Source organism: Hippopotamus amphibius, chromosome 4, assembly GCF_030028045.1.
Source record: "Hippopotamus amphibius kiboko isolate mHipAmp2 chromosome 4, mHipAmp2.hap2, whole genome shotgun sequence".
In the NCBI taxonomy this organism is placed as follows: domain Eukaryota; kingdom Metazoa; phylum Chordata; class Mammalia; order Artiodactyla; family Hippopotamidae; genus Hippopotamus; species Hippopotamus amphibius.
In genome coordinates this window covers 39,074,272-39,101,224 of record NC_080189.1, presented here as the reverse complement: position 1 = coordinate 39,101,224, position 26,953 = coordinate 39,074,272, and the positions used below count along the sequence as shown (strand labels likewise).

The window sequence follows — 26,953 nt, the reverse complement described above, 5'->3', positions numbered from 1 at the left end:
TTTTAAAATACATTTTTTTCATTTAGTTCTTAGTTTATCATTTCAGCCCATTTTTCACATGTGAATAAGATGGAAAATTCAGAAGACCTAAACAGACATTTCTCCAAAGACATACAGATGGCCAACAAACACATGAAAAGATGCTCAGCATCACTAATCATCAGAGAAATGCAAGTCAAAGTCACAATGAGGTATCACCTCACACCAGTCAGAATGGCCATCATCAAAAAATCTAGAAACAACAAATGTTGGAGAGGGTGTGGAGAAAAGGGAACGCTCCTGCACTGCTGGTGGGAATGTAAGTTGGTACAGCCACTATGGAAAACAGTTTGGAGGTTCCTTAAAAACTACAAATAGAACTACCATATGATCCAGTAATCTCACTCCTGGGCATATACCCAGAGAAAACCATAATCCAAAAAGAAACATGTACCGTAGTGTTCATTGCAGCACTATTTACAATAGCCAGGACATGGAAGCAACCTAAATGCCCATCAACAGATGAATGGATAAAGAAGATATGGCACATATATACAATGGAATATTACTCAGCCATAAAAAGGAATGAGATGGAGCTGTATGTAATGAGGTGGATAGACCTAGAGTCTGTCATACAGAGTGAAGTAAGCCAGAAAGAGAAAAACAAATATTGTATGCTAACTCATACATACGGAATCTTTTAAAAAAAAAAAAAAAAAGGTACTTATGAACCCAGCGACAAGACAAGAATAAGGATGCAGACGCAGAAAATGGACTGGAGGACACGAGGTTGGGGGGGCGGGGGGTGAAGGGGAAGCTGGGATGAAGTGAGAGAGTAGCACAGACATATATACACTACCAACTGTAAAATAGATAGCCAGTGGGAAGTTGCTGTATAACAAAGGGAGATCAACTTGATGATGGATGATGCCTTAGAGGGCTGGGACGGGGACGGTGGTGGGGAGTCGAGGGAGGGATGGAATATGGGGATATATGTATAAATACAGCTGATTGACTTTGGTGTACCTCAAAAGCTGGTACAAGAGTGTAAAGCAATTATATTCCAATAAAGAGCTAAAAAAAAAAAAAAGATGGAAAATTCAAAAAAAGGAAAAGAAATAGCCTATAACCATCATCTTAAATTGTGTTACAAAAACTTAATACCTTATTTTAATTTTTAACCTGAAAAAATCTTTTATTAATATATCTCACAATTTAAAGATTTTAATTTTTTTAAACATTTCTTATTTGGCCAAAAGCTATATCATAAAGGTTACCATTTGGTTTCTTATTCTTATTAGCATTCACCATTACTTTCAAGTCACTGAGTTTTGATTTTTGGTTCCATTCTTTCTAATTTCACTTCAGTATTTTAGTCAACTTTGTCTAAAACATGTTCATATATGCTATATTCTGTTATTTAAAAAAACACTTAGGAAAAGCTTTGATTATCTACCTCACAGCAGGTCAAAATATAGAAGTTTCCAGAGTAATATTTACCTTCCCAAATTATATGTGCTATATACAATACATAAAGTTTAACTCTGTATGAAAATTTAATGTATTTCTATAAAATGTAACTACACATATAATATTGTTTATTAATTCAAAAAATAAATATCAAGTCACAAGTCTCTCTTAAGTTTTACCCATACTCATAATTTACACAGCTTATCTTTACTCTTTGACAGATTTATTTTTCTTACATATAGATGTTTCCTATATGCTCTCATTGCATTTCTCACTTCCTTTAAAAACTCATAGCAGTACAACTTTTACTGGTATAACAGTTCCTGGGACAGTGCTTCTAGTTGCTAGATTTAAATCTAGTAATAAGTCAAAAACATAGTAATTCTACCTAATAAAAAAGATGACTGTCAACCAAAATCAGGTCTGATAACCAGAGAATCCAGAATAAATATACAGAATGTACTTGAGCATTTTAAGCAATACCACACAGTCCAAGAAACAGAGACACAGACTGAGTTGTCTTACTAAGTAGAACAATTAACCTGGTGAACTTCAACACAGTCTTCGAAGTTATAACTATGTTCCTGCATCTCTATTCCTTATCTTTCCAATCTCAGTTGTGATCTTTGTCTACAAGATCATATGCTTAAGTCAGTAAATAGACAGCAAAGAGTTCCACATAAAAAAGCAGATATAAGATCTAGACATGGCACAGTGTCCTACTTCAAAGGTATTATGATAAAATGGTACCATCTGAAAATATTTACAGTACGTTTCATGAAAAAAAAGGAAGTTAAATAAATATAATAAGGGCAAATAAAATAATGAAATCTTAAGATAAAATTATTTGGTACACTTGGTACAAATGCAAAAGGAAAGAAACTGATTGCTACTAGTGGTGTAGTAGTTGGAGGTTAGATCAGATAGACAGTGAGGATGAGGCAGTAGTGGAAAAAACACAGTCACAGAAAATTATTTACATTTTCCATCTATTGGTTATGTTTTGAGTCAGCATTTACATCTGTATACAAAGAGCCACAATCTTTTCTAGGTAGAAAAATATTATACATTTGATAACACAAAAAGGGAACTACTACAATTTTAAAACATCTGACTTTTCCTGGCCAATCTTACTTTAATCGTGTCATTATACAGAGGAAAGAAAATTATGTGGAACAAATGAAAAAATGTACCTCTGTCATAAACTTTGAAACATAACATTATAATGAAAAAAAGTCTCAGGAGAAATTTTGGGGAGAAAAGATATATACTTCAATAATAATTTAACTTGGCCTGAAATCATAAGAATATCCGTCAGTTTTGCAAATTGCCTCCAATTTGCTGAGAGCCATTCTTTTATGCCAGCTTAAAATAAGCAAAGATTACACAAGTACCATGTGCCATCCTAAATAAGGAAAGAGGAAAAAAACAAGTACAATATGGTATTTAAACAGCTGTGTGAAGATCACTGGTTAAAACAAGAATCATTTTTTCAGCTGAGCTTGCTATGCTTCGTTTTGCTAAATATAAACTAGTGCATCATTAAATTAACCACTGATTTGTAGACGAAAGCCCAGAGCCCCACCTGCAAATAATCCAATAAACATAATAATTTTTCAAATGGTAGTGAAATTGTCATAAGTTGGGACTGAAAATGTAGAGAAGGAAAAAATACAGAAATCATTTTGTAGCTATAATGAGCAAAAAATACAATTGTTTTCATTATTTGCAGTTTTATTTGAGTGAGCTGACAAATGTACAACAAATAATACTTTTGTAAATACTCTAGTAAGAATTTCGCACCAATTAGTGCAAATTATTGCAGAAACTCAATCTTTCAGAAATAAACAAGAATTTTAGATATTATACAGTCAGTCTAGTTGAGCATTACAAGTAAATGAGCTTGAACCAAGTGACAAAATGGAGGAAAACAGAGAGTAAGCTTAAAATAATTTTACTTCAAAAGGTCCATCAGGCACCATCTAGTATATTAGAGGAGTTAATTTACTATGTGGTATCTCATTGACCAAAGAGATACCACACAGTAAATTATTCACATAGACTCATTTTAGTCTCCTCTTTCCATTATGTTAGAGTATTTATTTCTCCATAAAATAAATACATCATTGTGGTAAAATATATGATTAAGCAAATATGTTCAAAAGGTAATTAATATTCATTTTTTCAGGGTCATTATGTTACATAAATCTATTTAGAGCAGAAGCTCCTTAAGTGAGATTCATGTACCCCTCCCTCATCCAACAAAAAGTTCAACAGAAGGAATTTGGGGGGCAGGGAGTGAAGGGACGGTCCATGTATTTGGATGGAAAAGAGATCATATGTTTATCTTCACTCACATCTAACTAAATATTTAAATATCCCTCTATTAAGAATGCAGAGAATAAACAGCAGTAGTATTAGAATATCTGTGGCCTATAGAAATCAGATAATTTGAAATATTGTTATACTCATCACTAACTCCAAAATTAAAATACCTATTAGAAGTAATACTAATTTTTACTTATTATTACTATACATGTGTTACTGTACTGGCGATTTTTAAATGTTTCGTTAACTATATTTGAACTTAACTGATTTGCTTTATAATCCTGTGCAAGCTATTTTGTGCATTTAGGAAACATTCTGTGACATCCATATACTTCGCCGGATTGCAAAAGAGTCCACTGCACCCAAAAAAACTGTTAACCACCTCTGATTTTCAACCTAACAGGTAAGGTGAGGGAAAGGGTAAGAAGACAAGAAACTGGACCTTAAAATTACACTTTGTGTTAACTTACTGTTTTTGTTTAGTTTTGTTCTATTTTTTAATTCTGGAAGAACAATCATCCTAGCTGAAGCCAATTAAATAAATACTGGTTTAAGGACTAATTAACAGCTTTCCCTTCCACCCTTTATTGGTTCTAAGAAATGCTCTTCAGTTTAAAATTCTACAGTAATAATGGGAAAAGTACAAATTTTTTTATCCTTACTTAGCCATTTTAAAAATAACTTCAAGATATACTAGATTACGATAGAGAGCAGATTTTACATAATCCTGACAGTAAAGCATACTGCTTTCTATGCCAGGTAAACATAAACAGCTTCTTGTAATCCTGGTTGATTGATATGGGGGCAGAAAGGATTTGCAAGATCAGTAGCTGTATACGGAGGACCAGAGACCAGGATGACGGGCTCTAGTAAAAAGATCACATCTGGAACAGTAGCTGCAGTTGGAACCACAACCTGATTCAGCTTACCAATAAAACAGCTTCCAAGGCCCATTCTCCTTGTGCACAAGCCAAGAAGGTGAGTAAAATGAGTATGTGATTTAAAAAAAAAAAAAAAAAAAAACTCTCTACTTTTAAATTTCACAAGTATTTCATAGTGACTAATCTCTGCAATTCCTGTGATACAGTTATTATATTTTGGTTACTCTCCTGGATGGAAGAACACTTCCAGGGCTTTCCACTTGGCCCCCTTCCATAACATCCCTCATTCCATGACTCAGAGACGATGTATATAGATGTTCTGCAGGGTAAACACTGAAGAACTAAGACAATGATCACAAGGTAGATACACAGTCTCCCTGAAACTACAGTGAGATGAACTCAATCTAGAGAGAGGGGGAAGCAGGAAAGAAGGGAAATAATTTCATTATCTGCTCACCTTAAGGTCTCATTTTTCTGAGAACGATAGTAGTGTTTTAGTTCCCTCAAAAGATTAGTATCAAGTAAGGGCCATGTCTAGCTCCTTAAAAGAGCCGAGAGTTTCCCTTTCCATAATGTTCAATCACTCTGGCAAATAACTGAGATCCCATTAGGGAGAACCTGAAGGAAGATTTTTCAGTATATATCTACAGCAACAGCAATAGTTTTTCCTCAAAGGGATTAGCTCTTCCACTTTATTTAAGAGCTGTGGACTTGTAAATTGGCACAGAACTAGAAACTTAGTGAGAGACCATGATGGTGAATGAAATCAGGTTTCTGCTCACATGACCCAAAAGTTTCTGTACCATAAAGGCTGTACTTTAATGGTTTAGCCACCACCAATGATAACAACACTGGGCTCACAAAATTCTCTTCATTCTGGCTCTTTTACCCATTAGAGTAACTGTACCCCTCTTGCCTCTGGCACTTCCACCTAGACACCCAGCCTCTTTCACTCCAGGATTCCATCATTCCCTTTAAATGAGAAAGCCCGTTTCAACAGTGGCACATAACATATTCTAAGGCACTCAGAGCATAGGCATCCCACACCTTTTCCAGGATTTGAGTGCTCCCTTCACCAACCCATTTCTCAATGTCTCAACAAAGGAAGTATTTGTGGGTCACACATGCTACACCCACTCTTCTTCCTAGATTTTTTCCTAGCAAGGTTGAGGCCATTATATGGTCTTCAAGCTGGGAAAAATTAATCCCCTCCAAGAAACAAGGAGGGGTTGGGTCCACAATAAAGGACAGGTGAAGTTGCAAGTGAAGCAGAGAGAGAACTGAGGCTTAAAATTCCAGATTCATCTAAGTCTACCTAAGTATATTCATTTCAATTCTCATGATCCCATGTCTCTCCAATCAATTCTAATCTTTTACATCAAAAAGCTTGGGAGGTTGTGAACTCAACTTAATGTGTCATTCTACAACTCTCAGGGTCAAATCTGGGGTCTTATTTTCAGCTACATCAGAACTGTAACAGTAAAAGACAGGACAATCTTAGGGGACCACCACTGAGCTCTGTTTCTCTCACCCTACCTGAACTGAGAGCTGAAAGCCCTAAACTCATCATTTCCTTTCTAAAACATTTCTATGCAGCCAAAAGCAGCCAACCCACCCGAGAGTCCTACAAGCCATTATTCCCACCATAATAGTCAATTACAACTTCCCTTTGATTTCCCAACGCTCTGACTTTAGAGAACACTTCACTTTCAGTAAGAAAGCTGGTAATGTAAGTGACTAAAAGTGCATACCAGGGCACTTCGCCGCTGGCAATAAGACCCTACTGTGTTCAATCCCAATCAGATCAGATAAGTAAACTCTCATCTTTGAAATCTGTTTTCTGAGACCACTCCTGGTTATTACCCACTAGAATGGAAGTATTCTAGGCATTTCAAGCATAGAGCAGTTACTACAGGAAATTAATTATACAGAGGTTGAAGGCATCAGAAGAACAAAAGGGAGAAGGGGGCATAAGCAGAGGCACACAATAAAAACAGGGCTGCAAATCAAAGCCAAGGCGCTACCATGCTGGGCTGAGGCCCACAAGCCTGCAATCACTGCTTAACGTCTAGTAACACTGTCACGTGGCCACTGGGACTGCTCTGTTACTTTTCGGTGGAAACCATATCACTCTGCAGCCGTACAGTCAGAGATGCTCATGAAACCATGAAACCCCCAGTGCTGGTGAAACATCCAGCCACCTGTCGTCACCATCAGTCATCCTCTACTCCTGCCACATGCTGAAGTACACCAACCAATAAAGGGAAATAAATAGCTGCTTCTTTCCTCTCACCTTCGCATCTTTCACCATTGCCTTCCTCGGGCTGTGCCTGATAGAAAACTTGCTGGCCATGGCATCTGGCACACATGTTCGCACGTTTTATATCTCTGCGGTGGGGTGTAATAGGGCAGGGATGGAGCTGAGAGATGATCGCCCTCGCTGGCACGAAACCAAACACTAATGGTTAAATAAAGTATGACCATTTTTATCCCTCCTCAACCGTACAGAAAGTAAGTTAAATGGTAAATTAAGGACGATAAAGAAAACCAAGTAGCACAGAATGACTCAAAATGGTATTTTCATTCTATCTTAGCTTTCTCAACATTCAACAAGTGTTTTCTGTGATTATTGTACCCGACATTGTGTCCAAAGCTGGAGATAAATATGCAAAATCAACCAGGAGTTTTTACTCTAGTCTGAGGAAAGAAAAAATACAATCTAACAAGAACTAGGCTATGTGTACCAGGTACAGAGAAGAGGGAACCATGACAAACAGATGAGTCAAGGAAGGCTTCAGGAAGGAAGTTACTCTCGGAAGAAAATTAGAGTTTGGCCAGAATACAGGAAGAAAAATGTAGTCCACGTCAGAAATATAGCATGTGCAAAAAGAATGAAATAATGCCATTTGCAGCAACATGGATGGACCTAGAGATTATCCTACTGAGTGAAGTAAGTCAGACAGAGAAAGACAAATATCATATGACATCCCTTACATGCGGAATCTAAAAAGAAATGACACAAATGAACTTATTTACAAAACAGAAACAGACTCACAGACTTAGAGAAGGAAATTATGGTTACCAGGGGCCGGGGGGAAGCATGAGGAGAAGGGATAGTTAGGGAGTCTGAGATCAACATATACACAGTGCTATATTTAAAGTGGATAACCAACAAGGACCTGCTGTATAGCACAGGGAACTCTGCTCTTGGAACTATCACAATATTGTTAATTGCCTATACTCCCATATAAAATTAAAAGTTTTAAAAAAATAAATAAATACAGCATGTACAGAGGCATAGAGACATGACAAAGCATGCCTGGAGAGTGGCAGAATTTTATGTGGTTGGAACTTCAAGTGAGGAGTTGGGGGCGGGGAGGTGGGTAAATTGGAAAAACGGCTGGACTGTTTACAGTGAGTAAAGGAGGATGCTGCATCTCCCACAGCTGATCAGATGAGGTTTCAGGGTTTTATACAGTAGCATTGTCAGATCTGACTTGCATTCTACAAAGATAACTGCCAGAGGAGCGGAGGATTGATTAGAGAGGATAACACTGAGGGAATGGAAGAGCAGTTAGCTATCCTAGTGAGAGAAAATAGAACTAAAGGTGCAATAAACTGAGCTAATCCCCACTTGTCCTATATTCATAGTCTAAGAAAAGCCCGGCTCTCCTCCTCCTTCCTTTTGTAAGTTCCCCAGCTTCTAATCAATCTGTCAGTTAAGCTTGTTTCAAAACTATTAATGTATTTTCAATGACCACTTTAATAACCCTATTTCTCTATTGAAATTAATAAAATTATCCTGTAGATTCTTCTAAACAAAAGATGAAGACCTGTGGAATATAATTGGAAACTGTAGCTAGTAAAAAATAATTTGAATCAAGCTGTGGCATATAATTCTATTTTTTATTTACCTATTTTGTTATAATTCTTTTACAGCACACCTACCTCTTAATAATATTGTTTAGGTTATCATTTAAATTCTGCCATATTCCCTCATACATAATCACTAGAAGAACTAGAAGTTGCCCAAAACAAACCAAGAGGAAAATATTTGTAAAGTGTAGTGGTAAATCTCACCCATAGAAAAATTAAGGATAGACTCTTATTGCCTTCCCCCAGACCCAGCCCCCAGCCCCTGCCTCTGACCGTAGGCCTGTGGGATCTTAGCTCCCTGACCAGGGATTGAACCCACACCCATGGATTGGAAGCTCGGAGTCTTAACCACTGGACCTCCAGGGAAGGCCCTCTTATTGCTTTTAAGGTCACCCTCCCTCAGAACAACATTGACTTTTTCATATCATACTAAAAGGGAATCATTTTTGATGCTATCACAGCCCATTTTATATTGCCAACCAGGAAAGAGGCCCTCTTCAACTGCAATCAATAAATTTGCATAAAACTTCCTTTAATAAATTCTTCCTATGGAAAATTTGGGCATGCAGGCAGTGGGAGGTCCAAACAACAGGGCAAGAAAGAGAACTAGCCTTGACAGGTGAGAGGGAAAAAAATAACACAGGTGTTTCTTAGCATCTTGCTTATATTTATATTATAGTACTTAACGATACTTGACCAAAAATTTACCTGACTTCTACAGTAGGCTATGAGAGCCCTTTATGGCAGGAACAATTATTATTCATTCTTGTCTTCACTACACAAAGCACAGGACTGACCACAGTAAACACATAATACATGTTTAAAGGAGGGAAGTGGAAAGAAGTGGTGAAAAGGGACAGATACTGAAAGACGAGGTAGGAAAAGGTCAAAGACAAAAAATGCCTACTCCTTCAAGCTGCCCAGGGCAAACCAATCTCTAACAATACTTTTTTTTTTTTTTTAATAAACTAGCCCTTTCATTGTTATCATCACTCGTAAATAAATACTGCTTTTCAAGTATCAAAGATTAATTTAAAATTTCTTCAGTGGGATTCTGGACATAATGCATTCTTAAAAAGAAATGACTGATTTTTAAACTATTTCTGAGGCTCTTAGGTTTCTTAAAAATGAACATTTTCTGGGGGGGATGATGTTGCAGATTATCTGTGTTATACAGTGCAGTTTACTCCCCCAAATTCACTGACACACAAGAAAAGGTTTCTTAGAGCCGTCTAGAAAAAAAATGAGGGGAAAAAACAAAACTTTCTAACTACTCATCTAAGGAAAAGATGACTGTTAGGGCTAACCATTCCTTAGGAATGTAAGAAACAGAATAACCATCCTGGCTACAGTAGCCTGAAGAGACTCTGTGGAGGAGGTAAGACTCACACCATGCCCCATGCCTTGCTGATGGGCAAGTACCTCAAGAGTGGAAAGGAATTGCAAGCAGGTAGATAGGGTAAGCAAATGCATAAGAGACATAGATCAGGAAGGAGTTGGATGTATTCAAAGCACAAGCCAGCCACCCTAACTGAAAGATTTATACACAAAGAGAAGACATGGCAAAAAGTCAGCAGGAAGAAAAACCTGAAAACCAATATACATATTTCAGTGTGTTAAGAGCCAACAAAGTAAAACGCTTTGGTGTGATCTAAATGTATCATTTGGGGATGAATATATCAATAGAGAGAAAAGAAAAAACTCTTCAAAATTTTTAGCAATGAATAAAATTATACCATTATAGTGGTTCTTATTGTCCTTTAAGACTCCGTTCTGAAGCGCTTACAGCTTAGAAGACTCCAGCTACCAGGGATTTCAACTTAACAAATTCCCTTATAAAGGAGAAGAAAAAATAAGCAATTTTTTTTAAAAGATGGAAGAAAGGGAAAAAGAAGAAATGAATGAGTATATCTGATGGTATGTATTATGTCATATATTTATATGCTAAAGAAAAATTATATCCTCATATTTATAAGCAATTATAAAGGAGCATTTATGCCATTACATAATGTACGTAAAGGACCTCACATAGATTATCTCTATCTGTTCTCACAACTTTGTAACAAAAGTACTGTTGGAAAAGAAACTAAAACAAAAAATAGAGTGGGTATATGTATATTTATAACTGATTCACTTTGCTGTACACCTGAAACTAACACAACATTGTAAATCAACTATACTTCAATAAAAAAAATTTTTTTTTAAGTTTTGTTGGCTCTTTATACAGGAGTGAAAAGTGCCTCAAGGGTTAAATTAAATGGACACGGAAGACCTGACTCTTATCGGGCCTCTGATCTTAAATCCTTTACCCACTCCAGGATTTCATCTAAGAGATATATATGATACAAAATTCAACAATATCTAAAGCCACTCTGATCTAGAGATAAATGAAGACTCTAATTGTCAGTGCATCATTATTCAGATCTAATGTAGGAACAAAGATTTAGCCAAGCTCAATGTGATTTAGCTGAAGGCAAGATTTATGTGTTAAGATCCAACATTAAATATGCAAAGAATATTACACGACTCCCTGGAAATTGAGGTTTATCACTCAAAGAGACCCTAGATATTCAGCATTTTGAAGACCTAGTAGCAATGAATTAGAGGGATAAACTAGTAATAAAATATTCAAAGATCTAAAAATTAAAAGCAAACATTCTTAGCAAAGAGGGTATGGAATTTTATTTAACTCTTGAATTTGGAAATTTTAAAAATAAATCACAAAACACAACAATTCATCTTCATTCTCTCAAGTCTAATTGCCAGGGCCCAAAAAGAGACCATTATAAGGCTGCTGGGAACAGCCTGTCAGTCATTGATTTCACAAGGTTAGTAAAGGTTGTTTATTTTGTTGTCGAATTAAGAAAAATTTAAGACCTTACAGCTCTTTAAACCTATCAAAAATAAGATTTAAGTTTGTGAATTTAACATTTCATTACTTCCTAATCCTCTCAGAGTTAAATCAAACTTTAAAAATGTCAATAAAGGCTGAATAAACTTTGTTATAGCTTCTGTATGTTCTTTTTCTTTTCTAAAAAATATCAAGTAAGAAGATACATTTAAAAAATTTTCATTTTTTCCAGCCTGCCATTTGAGCACCAAGTATGTTAACTAAGTATTTACAGAACATAAACAGTACTTATAATGCAATCCTTATAATGCTATACTTATCCAAGCTATGAAGGATTAGAGAAATAGAAACCATGTTGGCTTGTGATTTTGCAGTTATGTTTTCCAATATAGGCCAGAATCTAAAAAGTTAAAGTGTGAAAGAGGGCCTCAGGTGCCAGGAGAGGGCCTTTAAGGGGCCTGAATATCAGTGTAATTGAAAGGCAGATTGATTCTGTCCACAAAGCAGATGGCAGCCTTTCCCCAAGATGCCTGGTTAATATAGATGAGAGAGCTGAGAGGGTACTTCCATCCTTACAAAGACCATCAGAGGGTTTGAGCACACAAACAATGTTTCAGGTTGAGTACAAGGGAAGGGGGAGGGGGGGTGAAGTCTGGTGGTGACAGACAGCAGGTACCCACAGATGTCTGAAGAAAGGGAGGTCAGGGAACCACTGCCCATGAAAAGATTTTACCCCAAAAGTTATCACAAGAAGCCTCAGATCAGATGCAAAACTACATCTGGCCTCAACATGACTAAACCTCAACCAAAATATTCATTGTAAAACACTGGTATGGCTCAGATCAAACCAGAAAATAGTTTTCTAGTTCTGATACACGGCAAACTTATAAGACAGCACTTTTTAAAGACAGTACCTTACCAAGCTACTTCAAGACTAAATACAGTCGTCCCTCAGTATCCACAGGAATTGGTTGCAGGATCCCCTGTGCATACCAAAATCCACAGATACTCAAGTCCCTTATGTAACACAATGAAGTACAGTCAGTTCTCTGTATTCACAGATGTGGAACCCACAGATATGGAGGACTGACCATAACTAACTATAACATAATTAAGAAAGATTTCTCTTAGTTAATAGGTTCTTTTAAAAATATTTCAGTTACTAAAGTAGGACTATTAAATATCTGGTGTTATTTACATTGCAAGTGTGGAAATAATTCTTTCAAACCAATTACAGAGCAAATATATTGTCTGTTCTTCACAAGATTCAGGGTTTCTCAGGCTATACTGAATAACTCTAAGATTAGTCCGCTAATTAGCCAGAGATTAGCCATCTACAGCAACTATTGCTCTGTATCATCATCTTAAATTTTGTCCACCCATTGTGGTAACAAGAGAAACAAATATGCCTCTCATACCATCATGGTAATCAAAAAATCACCATGTGCCTTAAGGTAAGACTCCGTTGGACTTTGAGAGTCTGAGTAGAAGCCTCCAAAAATGTCCACAGGAGGGCAAGGCTGAGGGCATGCTTATACTTTCAGGACTTCGTGTGGAATCATTTGTAATCACGTCACACTCAACAAAGCGCTGAGAGCATTCTTTTTTCACCCTCACAGCATCCAGAGAACTGTTCAGCAATATCAGGTCGTGACCCTGATGTTTTATGGCATAAAGACCATAGTTTAAGTCCTCATAAGCCCTAAAAGCCATCTCTACACAAGTAGAATACACTTCTATACTAATGTGCTACATATTATAGACTTCTCCAATATGTTCCAAATGTGATACAATGTTATTTCCAAAAGAGTAAAAAAAATTCACAGAAAATCAGATCCAAGCAGGACTCATTTTGCCTGGTGAGATGGTAGGGATGGATCAGGGTACGAGGTAAGGAAGCAGAGTCAGAGGAGAATCTTAGCAGTGAACTACCAAAATACTCATAATCTATCAATGTTATATATCTGATTGTCCCAATGACCAGCCCTCAAGAATAATCCCATAATCCATCTCAAGGGAGACTATATTCTATATGGATAGGTACTGTGTTAAGAAAGAGACAGTTTTAGTTCCGATGTTGATCATTTAAAACCTACGGTTTCCTAGAAAGTTAAAATAGCATAAAGTGTAAAAAAGAAAACAAACAGATTAAAGGAAGGCCAGAACGTTGGCTGAAAATATACCTTCAGGGCACATTTCCAGGCAATGCCCAAGACCTATTATGGAATAACTAATGGTTAATATATCAGGTGCAACATTTTGTAAGTGATAGCAATGACTTTACATGGAAATTGTCTCTATTTTTCTCTTTCATCTATGTTTTAAATTAAGTACTACTGAATGAAACTCTTTCCTCCCTCATAAGCTATTTATTACTTAATACTGTGTATTAAGGCCTCTTTTAAAAAGCACCCTCATCACCACAGCATCCTACATCCTGGGAAGGCATCTACTCGGAAAGAAAGGACAAGTCAGCGACCCTCAAGCATGAGTCATGTGAGGCTTCAACAACAGCAGAACACACCTGGCCTGTACACGGCTGCAAAGTGGGAGAACACCTGCTCAGGTTGTCATTCCAGGACAGAAGCTACAGAAGCTAATTCCATAGTATGAATCTGAACAATTCTAGGCCCCCATCTGCCTTCTCACTCATTCACCTCAGTCAGTGTCATCACCATACAGCCACCTTCTCACCCAAATCAGAAGCTTAGGAGTCATGCCTGCCTCTCCCCTTTCAACCCATAGTCAATTAGACCAAATTCTTGTTAGCTCTTTAATCTCTTCATTTCTCTCCAACTGACTGCCTCAGTGTTTACTTAAGCATTTCTAGCTCAGGTTATGCAAACAGTCTCTTAACTGGTTTCTCTCCCTCTGGTTTTATGACCCCAAATTCATGCCCCTTAAAACACAGCGAGAGTAAACTTCCTAAAACTTTTGAGCGGTTCCCCACCACCCTCAGATCAAGTTCAAACTCTTTAGCACACTTCACAAGGTCCTTTATGACCTGACTGTTTACTCTCAAGTGTCCTCTCTTACCACTGCTACTTTTCATACCCAGCAAGACTCAAGTATTTGGAGTACTTCAATTGACGATATATTGAGAGTAATCCATACTCTCTCCGCACCAAGTCCCACTATTCCGCATTCCTCAGAGCTTAATTCAGTTTGTAGTCCTCCAGGAAACATTCTTAGACCTCTCATATTTGGCACACGTATGTGCTCCAAAAGCACCCCGAGCTTACAATTATCACATTACATTGTATTGTTCAAATTTTTTCTTCCTCTCTCCATCCCTAACTACAAGATCCTAAAAAGCAGAAATAACATTATTCATATGTGTATCAGGGTACCTAGCACAGAATTTGAAACCCATAATACTCTCAATAAATATTTACTGAGTAAAAGAATACATGAATAAACATGGGGATGGGAGGGTATGCAAATCTGTGCTTCCTTCAAGAACAAATGGCTACCAAAATGTATGTGAACTATGCTAAGCTACTCTTTAGATCTGCCCCAAGGGAAAAATAACAACTAAGAGTTGGTCAGAAACTCTATGACACTGCAAGTGAATCTGGGAAAGTTTGCTGATGGAGAAGCTATAGTGTGATGCTGGCCTTTAGATCTGACTTACCCTTGTTTGTCTCCCCATCATAACAAATAAGCACCTGTCCATGCTAGGAGAGTTTAAGTCAGCACCCAACTGGTTCAGTATCAGCAGATTACAACCTCCACTGAAAGAAAAGGATTTTAATCAAAATCCTGCTTCCTTACATGATTTAATCACTGCACACTGATTAAATAAATGACAGTAATTATAAAGGATGTTTTCCATCCATTCTGAGTGCTCCTTGGAAGCTCACAACTGCTCAGATCTCTGATTTGAGATAATGTACTCAATGTCTTAAATTAAATGCAAATATTCTTGACTGGGGGAAAAAAACTTACAAAAATCTTTTTTTTTCCTAAGTTTTATTTATCTTTAAGCTTGAGCTTCTCAGGTGTTTGCAGTGTATCCTGGGAGTGATAAAAAAAATAAGGCCTTAAAAATCTGCAAATCAAAATTGTAGTCCTAAATCCAAAGCTCAGTGTTATTATGTAACTATGCCCTAAATCTTTAAATTCAGAAATCCGTGAGTATAAACACCTGAATGTGGTTTTTGTTTTTGTTTTGTTTTTTTTTTTGGAGGGACTGGTTCTTTATTTCAAAAAGACATTTATCAATTTTTAGTATCAAAACAGTTACACTATTGGTTTTTCTTTCTCCCAATTGGCCCCCAAAGAGACCGCACCAAAGGAGAGTACATTTTAAGCCAATTAAGCTGCAGGATGCACACCTAACAGACCTCACTGAAACCTCATCAAAAAGGGGGGGTTGGGTGGGGAAAGAAACTTTAAAAGATCAGCACACTGCCAGCCCACAGACTGTAGAGAGCTCTCACAGACAGATGGGGTGACCAGTGTGCCCCAACCCCAAAGAAGCAAAGTTTCAAAATAATATAAAATTTAAAAAGTTTTGTACATAAGCTATTCAAGATTTCTCCAGCACTAACTGATACAAAGCACATGAGATGGCACTTTTAGAGACAGCAGCTTCAGACCCAGAAAAGGGTGATGAGATGAGTTTCATATGGCTAAATCAGTGGCAAAACATAATTTTTCTTCCTTTCTTTCCAGGAGGCAGAAGAGCAAATAAGTGGTTACCTCAAGATAAGGGGCACATGATCCATTCTGTGAGCGGCTGGGAACAGGGTAAAGCTGGGACGAGAATTTGGTCTCAGACAGAGGTCTCACCATTTTAATTTAATTTGGTCACTTCTGATAGGGGAAAAAAAAAACGTTGCCTAAAGATATCATAAAGCTGAAAACCTGAACAGCATGTTTTTTTGAGGGGGAAGGGGGGGGTAGGTGGGCACGGGCAACTCCTCCTGGAATCACCTTTCTGGTTTGGTGGGTACTTTTTACAGAGCAATGAGGTTTCCCAAAACGGAGTCTTTCTCCGGGCTGTTTGGCTCTCAGTAAGGCAGGCCTATATCTTTTTCCCTCCTCCATGGAGAGGGCAATGTGCATTAAGCTGAAGTTACCTTCCAAAAGTGAGAAAGGGATTAGACTGCTGCTTCAGAACTGTGGAATTATCTGGAATATTTTACAAATGGTTGCTACATCAACAACAAAAAAAGGTAATTACAAAATGTGTACATCACAACATGCTTTTTAAAGACCCTTTGCATTGTGCTCACATTCCCTTCAACGTTGTTCCCAAAGGTGCTCAGCCTCTAGCCCAACTGGAATCTCTGGGAAGAGGCAGAGACAGTTTGGTGAAAAGGACACGGGGTGGGGGTGGGAGAGGTGGCGAAAGGAGAAAGCAGCCTTCCAGGTAAAGATCAGCCCTCAGTTTAAAGGTCAGCTTCGGGCAGGCTGGCCTCAGCGGAGTCGGGGTCAGAGGGAGGAGCAGCGGCAGGGTGGGACTGGGGTGCTCTGCATCGCATTCAGGTCAAGCATGGTCTGGTCCAGCGTCCTTTGTGTACAGAGGTACTCCTCTTCGGTGCATTTCAGTTTATCTTCCAAATCATCCACTGTCTTTTCCAGCTTGGCTACCGATCTCTCAGCAAACTCAGCACGGGTCTCTGCCTCCTTGAGTGTATCAGTAAGAATTTTTATCTCTTCCTCATTTTTGTCTTCTTTTTGAGAGTACTTTTCTTCAGCAGCACTCAGACACTTCAGGTTCTGGTCCATCAGTCTGATCTGCTCATCCATCTCTCGGCAACGGGACTCTGCCAGTTCAGCTGGCTCCTCTGTGCGCTCCAAGTCTCCCTCAATAATCACCAACTTACGAGCCACCTCTTCATACTTCCTGTCTGCCTCTTCTGCAATGTGCTTAGCTTCTTTGAGTTGGATTTCCTGGAGTTCCATTTTTTTCTTCATCTTTTAAGGCTCGGTTTTCAATAACCTTCATACCTCTCTCACTCTCAGCAGCAGCCTTCTCGGCTTCCTCCAGCTTTTGCAGGGCTGTGGCCAGGCGCTCTTGAGCGCGGTCCAGCTCCTCTTCAACCAGCTGGATCCTGCGGTTCAAGGAGGCCACCTCAGCCTCAGCCTGTTCCCGGGCCCGCCTTTCTCCCTCCACTTCCCGCTGGAGGCGCTCGGCCCTCTCCTCTGCATCATCGGCCTGCTGCTGCAGAACCTGGATCTTGCGCTTCACCGCCTCGATGGTGGTGATCCCGGCCATGGTCCCCACCCAGCTCCTGCTCGCCTTCGGGTTCCTGCCTCCTCCGCTCGGCGCTGCAGCCGCTTCTCCCTGAATGTGGTTTTAATATAAGTATTCTTTTAGACTCACTCTTCAAAGCCCAAGAATAATGGGAAAACAATAGCAGTTTATTTAATTAAGAGGTGTAGAACTGTACACTAATTAGTATACAAAACTTCAGCAGGCCTTTTAAAGGTTCTGTAAAACACTTCTAAAACTTTACTTTCATCTTTACCCTTGTGACTAAAGTAACTTACCTTAAAATACCTTCAGTCATGTTGATACAAATCCTTAAGCCTAAAATGTCTATGTTAAAACCTAAAGTATGTTAAAACCCAAAGCACAATAAGCAGCATTCTTCATTAACAGTACTTAAAGTACATTCCTTCATTTTTGAACCTTTATATTTTCTGCAAGAGAAAACAATGCCAAGAAATATCCCTGTAGGAATGTAAGATAAAGGCTTCCAATTTGTAGTTCTGCCTGCATAATTAGACCCAAACATGGATGCTATGACTCTAGGACTTGATATCTACTGAACAATTACTAATAAATAAGAAGCTGTCTCAGAAATTCCTTTATGCCTGACCCACTGGAATAGTATGTGACAAGATAACAGATTCTCAATAAATATTCACCGATGTCAAATTGACCCCGAGACTGGTTAGATGCAGAATTTTAGTTTACATTGTAAAGATACCCTGAAACTGAAGAAAATACAAGCATAACTGCAGCACAATTTTATAATGGATTTTGCAGACAGAATCCTCACTTTCTCCTCCAAATCAATGAAATGCTAAGGCAGAAGGGGATAACAAAAGAATTCTGGGATATAGCCAAATTTGAAACCAAGGGAGAGAAATCTCTGGGTGCCAAAAAAGAAGAAGGAACTCAAAGTCTGGTTGGTAACAGGATCTGAATCCAAAAATTTAAACCTATACCAACAGAGGCATAGCTTGTCTTATTACGCTTTATTATGCTTCCCAGATATTACGTTTTAAACAAACTGAAGGTTTGTAGAAACCCTGTATCAAGCAAGTCTATTGGTGCCATTTTTCCAATAGTAGTATTTTTTAATTAAGGTATATACATTGGCTTTTTAGTCATAATGCTATTGCACCCTTAATAGACTACAGTATCATGTAATTATAACCTTTCTATGCAGTGGGAAACCAAAAAGTTTGTGTGACTTACTTTATTGCAATAGTTACTTTATTGCAGTAGTCTGAAACCAACCCACAATACCTCTGAGGTACACCTGTACTAATATTAGTAAATTAATACTAATACTATATTTTAGTGTATTAATACTAATATACAAATACACCAATAGTGTTCTCTGATCACCAACAAACAACCCTAATTAATGTAAAACCTTTTCACCTGGAAATTGACAAACAAGCTATTAAACAATTATACAGATCAGAGCAAAAGCACTTCTCTGAAGAAAATCCATAGCATTAAATATTTACATATATAAATTTTGAAAAAGTAATTTACACATTCCATTCAAAAGCTAGAAATAGATCAACAAAGTAAAACAAAGTCAGAAGGAAAAAATTAATGAAGATAAAAACAGAAAAACTATAAAACTTATAAAGAAGCTGTTTCTTGTTAACAGGACACATGGATTAAAAAAAAAGAAAAGAAAAAAATAGCAAGCCCAGAAATAAACCCACATATGTAAGATCAAGTAATTTATGACAAGCAAGGCAAGAATATACAATAGGGAAAGGTTAGTCTTCTGATATATGGTGTTGGGTAAATTGGACAGTCACATGCAAAAGAATGAAACTAGACCACCATCTTATACCATATACAAAAATAAACTCAACATGGCTTAATGACTTGAATGTAGGACCTGAAACCATAAAAATTCTAGAAAAAAAAAAAGCATAGGTGGTAAGCTTCATGACATCAGTCTTGATGATTTTTTGAATCTGACTCCAAAAGCAAAATTGACAAAAGCAAAAACAAAGTGGGATGAAATCAAACTCAAGGCTTCTGCACAGCAAAGGAAACTATCAACAAAATGAATGCGACCTACCAAATGGGAGAAAATATTTGCAAACTATATATTCGATAAGAGGTTAATATCCAGAATATATAAAGAAGTCAAACAACCCAACAGCAAAAAAAAAAAAAATTCAATTAAAGAAATGGGCAGAGGATCTCAATGAACATTCTCCCCCCCCCCCCAAAAAAAGCATACAGATGGCCAATAGGTTCATGAAAAGGGGCTCAACATCACTAATCATCAGGGAAATGTAAATCAAAACCACAATAAGATACCAACTCATCACTATCATAGAATGGCTATTATCAAAGGGACAAGAAATACTAAGTGTTGGTGAAGATATGAATTAAAAGGAACCCTTGTGTGCTGTTGCTGGGAATGTAACTTGCTGCAGCCACTATGGAAAACAGTATGAAAATTCCTCAAAATATTAAAAATAGAACTGCCACATGACTCAGCAATTCTATTTCTGGTGATTTATCCAAAGAAAATGAAAACACTAATTCACAAAGATATATGTACCCCCATGTTTACTGAGGCATCATTTACAATAGCCAAGATAGAGAAACAACCTAAGTGTCCATCAATGGATAAATGGATAAAGAAAATATCAGGGGTCCCCAACCCCCAGGGCCATGGACCAGTACCAGTCAGCCTCCTGTTAAGAATCGGGCTGCACAGCAGGAGGTAAGAGACAGGTCAGAGAGCGAAGCGTCACCTGTTGCTCCCCATCCCCCCCATCACTTGCATTATCACCTGAACCCCCACCCCGCCCCCCGGCCCTCCCTCTGTCCGTGGAACATTGTCTTCTGAGAAATTGGTCCTTGGTGCCAAAAAGGTTGGGGACTGCTGGTAATATATACACATAGAATACTATTCAGCCATAAAATAAGAATGAAAATCTTGCCATTTGTGACAAACATGGATGGACCTTGATGGGATTTTGCTAAGTGAAATAAGTTGGACAGAGAAAGACAAATACTTTACCATATTACTTACATGTAGAATCTAAAAAACAAAGCAAAGAAAGAAAACAATCTCAAAGATACAGAAAACAGATTGGTGGTTGCCAGAGTGTTGTGTGTGTGGGGGTGGGGGGGGGGTGTTTATTATTAAAAAATAAATACTCAGCATCAATAATTACCTATTTATTGACAAAATATATTTGTACTTTAAAAAAGCAATACAAGGTAAATAAACTAAAGTAAAAGTGCCAAAAATAACACATTAAAGATGTCTTTTGGAATACTGTGAATCTACTAGAACAACTGCTCAACATTTGGTTGCTTCACAATCTTTTTTTTTTCATCAAATATGACTAGAATAAGCCTGTCACATCCATAAAAACATTAACTGAAATTAATATGCAAATTATGGTGCCTGTGTGGGATGCCATTTCATTAATTTCAATTCACTAACATAATTGTGTTCTCTAAATATGAGTTTTGCAAATGCTATTCCATAGAGAATGTAATATTTGGTGAATATTATTTTACTAGCATAAAATCCAACAATAGCTTTGCAAACAGGAAAAATGGTAATCTGAGATTTTAGTCACAAAATAATTTACATGCATTTTTATAGATGTATATTCTTTGAGCTAATTGTGACGGCTTTTTTCAAATATTTTTTTACTTTTAAAATAATACGTGTTAATGGTAGAAACTTTCAAAGATTCAAGAAAGTATATAAAATGGGACCATTAAAAATGTATTATCTTTCAATTATAAGTAGTAGTTGTTAACATTTTGGTATTTTTTACTTCAATAGTCTTGTATGGAAATAGATATATTTTTTAAAAAAATACAAATGTGAAAGCAAGCAAAATAAATACAATTTTCTATTTTACTTTTTTCATTTAATATTATTATAGGTATTTTACCATATCAGTAAATAAATTCCAAAATGTCATTTTAAATAAATGCATATTGTGATAATCATTTGGACCTAATCAGATAATTTTTAATCATTCTGTTATTTTTCAGCATTTACGTTTTTGTTTTAATGTTTTAGTATTACAAATCCTTCTGTAATAAAACACTTCATGTAATTATTTGTGTAGCTCTCTGATTACTCCCTTAAGAAAAATTCCTTGAGGTGGAATTACTGGATCAAAGGTTGTAAATCTTAATGCATATCATCTAATTCCTTCCAAAAAAGATTAAGAATTTTACATTCCCATTACAAGGATACAACTTCTATTCCCTTGAACCCCTTCCCATACTAGATATTATTGTTCAGCATTGTCAGTGTGGTGGGTCAAGATAGCATCTCACAGTTGATTCATTTGCATTTTTTTATTAGAAAGGTTGAAGCCCTTTTGAAATTCTACTGTAGTAATAATCTACTAGAATTTGAATTTAAACTATAATGTAGTTTTGCCTATAACTGAATTGTGAGGAACACTGCTATTTATAATTTATTACTGCTTGAAGTCACATATGGTAAAACATGCTGTGCTTAAATTATGTACAGTACTTTTTTTTTAAGTTACATTTCATAAAATGTCCCAAAGCAAATAAGAGTAAATGTCTTATTTCCTCAATTCTTATTTCTTTCAGGTTTATAATATATGAAGAAAATCATACTTAAGAGTTTTTCATGTATTGGGTATTTTAAAAGCAATTAGTCCATCATCACACCTCAATTAAGAATATGAATTAAAGTCTGCAAAAAAAGAGTGCTTAGCCAATAATTGTTAAATTTAATGAAAGTTTTTAAGTTTTCAAAACCACAGAAAACAGTTTTTAATGAAACCAAAGATAAGAAATAAAATATCTCTTCATTTTAGACAGTTATATTAATTCCAAAATTGTAATACGTAATATCCCTCCAGAAGTAAAAGTTCCAAGCTCAGTTTTCAGTCGTCTCCTACACTGACTGATTCAGAAATTCTCATAGCCAAATTTAGTGTCCAATGACATTCCTGCGTCGTGAATATGGAACAGCAGAAGTCAAAGGACAAAGTGCAAAGAGAAGGAGAGGAAAGTTGGAGAGGGAAGAAAAACAAAAGAGGAAAAGGAGACCACTTTCTCCAAGGTTAATTCAATTTCCATCAATAAAGAAGGCTAATTAAGGGCTTCAGCACCATATGCCACTATGATTTTGTAGCAAAGACTCCCAACCTACTTTTGTTTTTGTTTTTTTGTTTTCATAGAAGGAATATTCACTGCAGGAGAGTCACTTCTCTTTGTCATAGTCACAGCTATTAAACAGAAAGCACTGTATTTTATTCAAGAAGGTGTGTAAGACATAACCTTGTAAACTTTCACTGGTCTCAGTACCTGGGGAAAAAAAAAAAAAAAAACACCTACCAAAAATATTTTAGGGGACAACTGTGGACTGGATATCAGATGACATTACAGAATTACTGTTAATTTTCTTAGGTGTGAAGAGGTGGTCATAGTTTTATGGAGAAGAATGGCTTTATCCTTTTCTGTAAGTATGAACATGTTAAGTATTTGTCCTCAAATGTCTAATCCCAAATTGCTCTGCTGAAAACCAAAATTAGTTAGGAAGTGTAACAATATTCACACAGTGGTGAAAATAAGGAGGATTACTATTATCTTGCATATGTGGGGAGAGGACTAGTATAAATGTTTAAATTAATATTAACACTAAATGCCATAGTCTAAATAATATTAAATTATACATAAATAACTACAGATTATTGTTTTATCAAGTAAACTGACTCAGAAAAATTTAGAAGGGTGATCCCCATACCTGAATTATTAATTTGCAATTCCTTAATCCTCCTAAATCAGCTGACTAATGTAAACATTCTGGGTTCACAATGACATTACAATTTAAACTTTACCTTTTTGCAATGTATTTCTTATCCCATTTAAAAAGAAGGTTCTAGTACTTATTACAGAGACATGATCTACAATAACCTGTTTCAAACCCCATATTCCAATATGTGAATAAAAAAAGCTAAAGAAATATGGGGAAATTTAGCTCTTCAATGCACTGTTTCTGAATACAAGAGTAAAATATTTAACTATTTTCAGAGGTAAGTTAGAAGATAGAAAGCAATCTTATGGTATTGTGATAACCTAAGTGCTACCATAAAATCCTCTGGTTTACCCAAGATAAATGCAGAGGTAGAAGGAGAGAGCCACAGATTGTTTGAGGTCAGAAATGGAAGCAGAAAAACATGGAGCATATATTATGAAAAATTCTGAACTCCCCAGATGTCTACATATGGAAAAGGTCCTGATCTCAGTGTGATAATGAGGTTTAACTACATACATGATCACCTGTTTGGAGAGAAGAGGTAAATACAGTAATACATATGGAAATAAATGTAGGAATAAAGCAATATGAAGCACAGAAACTGCTCATATTTTTCTATCTTTTCATTGCTAAGCTGGAGAATATAAAAGATAACTGCAGTAGCCACTTCATGACCTCTTAGTCATAATAGAACTAATGAAAGTATAATGATCCAATCTTACTCAGAGAACTTGTATTAGTTTTAAGAGCACCACTGGAACAGCTCTCTCAGAATACTCTAAGTTCTTAAAAGTTATTTTGAAAACTGTCAATACAGCTGGGGTTCTTTTCAATTCAGCTGCAGGTTACAAACGAATATTAAAGACGCTTCAAAAACTGATGTAATACAAGAAAAACTTAAACTATATTATACCAATTATGACATGTTACAATGAAACCCATGGCAGCGAGAAATGAATAAGATCCCACAGAATGATAATTAGAAATGCATTTACAAGATTACCCAGTTTTCCCCAGTAGGAAAATTACTGTCCCTTCTTGCTCCTAACTGGTACAAAATATATTTCAGGGGCCAAAGATTCTTAAAGCATTACAAAGTCTGAAGAAAACAAAAACTGGCCACCACAAAAAAGTAAGGCTTCAGATTTATGAGCCCCAGTGGAGCAAGATTTAGCTATATAAATTAGAGGTGTGTTACGTCTCAGAGTAGGTAACAGCTGGATACTGTGCATAACCAAGGTGCATACCAATGGCTGTGATGTTCACAATGCTGAAGGGCAAGAGAGAGATGTACAGCTTGGGAAGTGATGTGGATAATTACTTGTCATTAAACAGCAGAGTAATTGCTTCAGCAAATTCCCAGGTAACTATTCCACATGAAACTTCAACGTGCCCTTGGACTCACTAAACACACACAGTTGTCTCGGGTAATCTTAGCAAAAAGAATCACAGTGAATGATGCATCACACTTAAGAAGATTGCTATTTTTTCATTTATTCTCATAAAATGTTAGGGACTCTCAACATTAATAACACAGAGACAAAAAGCCCTTGATTTTTACATTAGTAAGACCTTGGTAAGACCTCAAAATCCTTTTTTTCTAACCTGCTCAAACTATGTGTCTGATAAAGCCTATGATGTGTAAATTTAATTATGTAAAATATTTTCTCATCTTTTGGAAAGCTTTCATATATATTCAATAGTTGAATTTCATACTAAGCAAAATTTTAAAACATTTACTTTGCTACAGGAGGTTGAGTGATAACGTATACAGAAGGTTCTGGGTAGTCGAAGTAGTGGGTGTGGTCCAAATCTCAAAGTCCCAACAAATTCAAAAAAAACAAAAAAATAAAAAATAAAACAAAACAAAAAAACAGGAAGAACAAATAAAACTGCACAAACTCATGACTCAACATAACTGGAAGACAGAAACCTCTCAACTTCAAATTACTTGTAAGTATAAATGTAAACATTAAATTCCAGGATGCTCTCACTGGTGTTCCTGCCATCAGGCTTCATGAAACCAACAGCAGTTCAGGAGAAATACAAAGAATTAAGAGGGGAGCTAATGGCAGACCTGAATGTGATTTAAAACCACTGCTAGAGAATCGATCGTATATGTAAAAATACTGAAAGCCAACAGTTAGATACAAGCAATGACACAGAGAAGGGACTTGAAAAGGTGCATTACAGATGACTAGGCAACCTCAGAAAGCTTTCATGTTGAAGGGAGAAGAGAGTTAAAACAAAAGGAAAGGTTTCTTTGGGAACTATACATAGAAAAGTAAAGAAGCAAGGGGAAATATTTAGAATCGCATAAAACAAAAGAAAATTTTAAAATCAAGGGACACGTAACTATACAAAAGCCATGCCATCCAGTAAAGAAGCAGCAATACTTTGCCTGCAGTGACAGAAGAGAGTGCTCTTGAACTAGGAACATCATAACCTAGTTCCAACCTAATTCCTGTGTGTTCCAACACACTGGAAGAACAGACACCAAAAAAACTACTATAAAAACAAAATTGAGAATAACCCAAACAATTCATCTGAAGAAAATTCCATCCCTTCCCCACAAATCTCCAAAACAGAAGGAAATTATAACATAACACTCAACGCTTAATTAAATATCCTCAAACCATCATGTAGGTAGATGAAACAGAAATTTAAAACTAAGAGAAAATGTATGATGGGGGGAAAAAAAGAGTTGATTGAACTAAAAAGTAGAAAACTACAAAATCATACCACAAATGGAAACTAAATTATAAAACGATAAACAAAAAACAGATTTCAAGGAAAATATAACAAGGGATAGTAGAAAAACAACCGAGAAACAACTAAGTGAATAAAATGGAACTGAGAAAAAAAATTAAAGGGTCACAGAGAAAGTGGTTGAAATGGAAGACAGACAAAAGAAAACCCAATTTACATATAAATTGAATTCCTAAAGAAGATTTTTTTTAATGGAATAGAACTAATATTTGAAACTCTACTTCAATAAAGTATTAAGAAATAAAAGACCTGAATCTATACACTGCAGGAGGACACTTGGCACCAAGGAAAGAGGGCCTACAATGATCAACTCCTAGTAAAAGGTAGACATTAAAGGAAAAATTCTCAGGGTATCCAAGCAAAAAATTCAAATAATGTACAAAGGAAAGAGAATTAGACTGGCAACAGGTTTATCAAATACAAGAGTCAAAGCAAAGTACTAATGGGCAGCATTTTCACAAAATTCCAAGAAAGAAAGTGAAATCTAAAGATTTATATATAGCCAAGCTGCCTTTGATTATCAAACCCTGTAGAAAAACCTTTAAACATGTAAAAGCTCAAGGAATTCTGTGTCCCCAAGTCGTTGAGAAATCTATTAGAGGATAAATTTAATCCAATTAAGCAATTATTGGGAAAGTTAAGCCAAAAATTAAGTGTGCATTTATACATTTATCTGTAGATATGAGACACAAAAACAGTGTAAACAAAGGAAAATATATGCTATATGATACACACAATGTTATGTACTGTATGTTCTCACAAAGTAGAAACAATGCTAATAAAACAGTGGGATAAGAAGGAAA

The 26,953-nt window shown here is 36.4% G+C and overlaps 1 protein-coding gene and 1 pseudogene across 2 annotated transcripts in view; both read right to left on the bottom strand.

Moving 5' to 3' along the window:
* Positions 1-26,953, bottom strand: part of IMMP2L (inner mitochondrial membrane peptidase subunit 2) — an 875,861-nt gene that overhangs the window by 631,951 nt on the left and 216,957 nt on the right. The gene's annotated exons all lie outside the window — the stretch shown is intronic.
* Positions 16,733-17,673, bottom strand: LOC130851049 (tropomyosin alpha-3 chain-like; annotated as a pseudogene).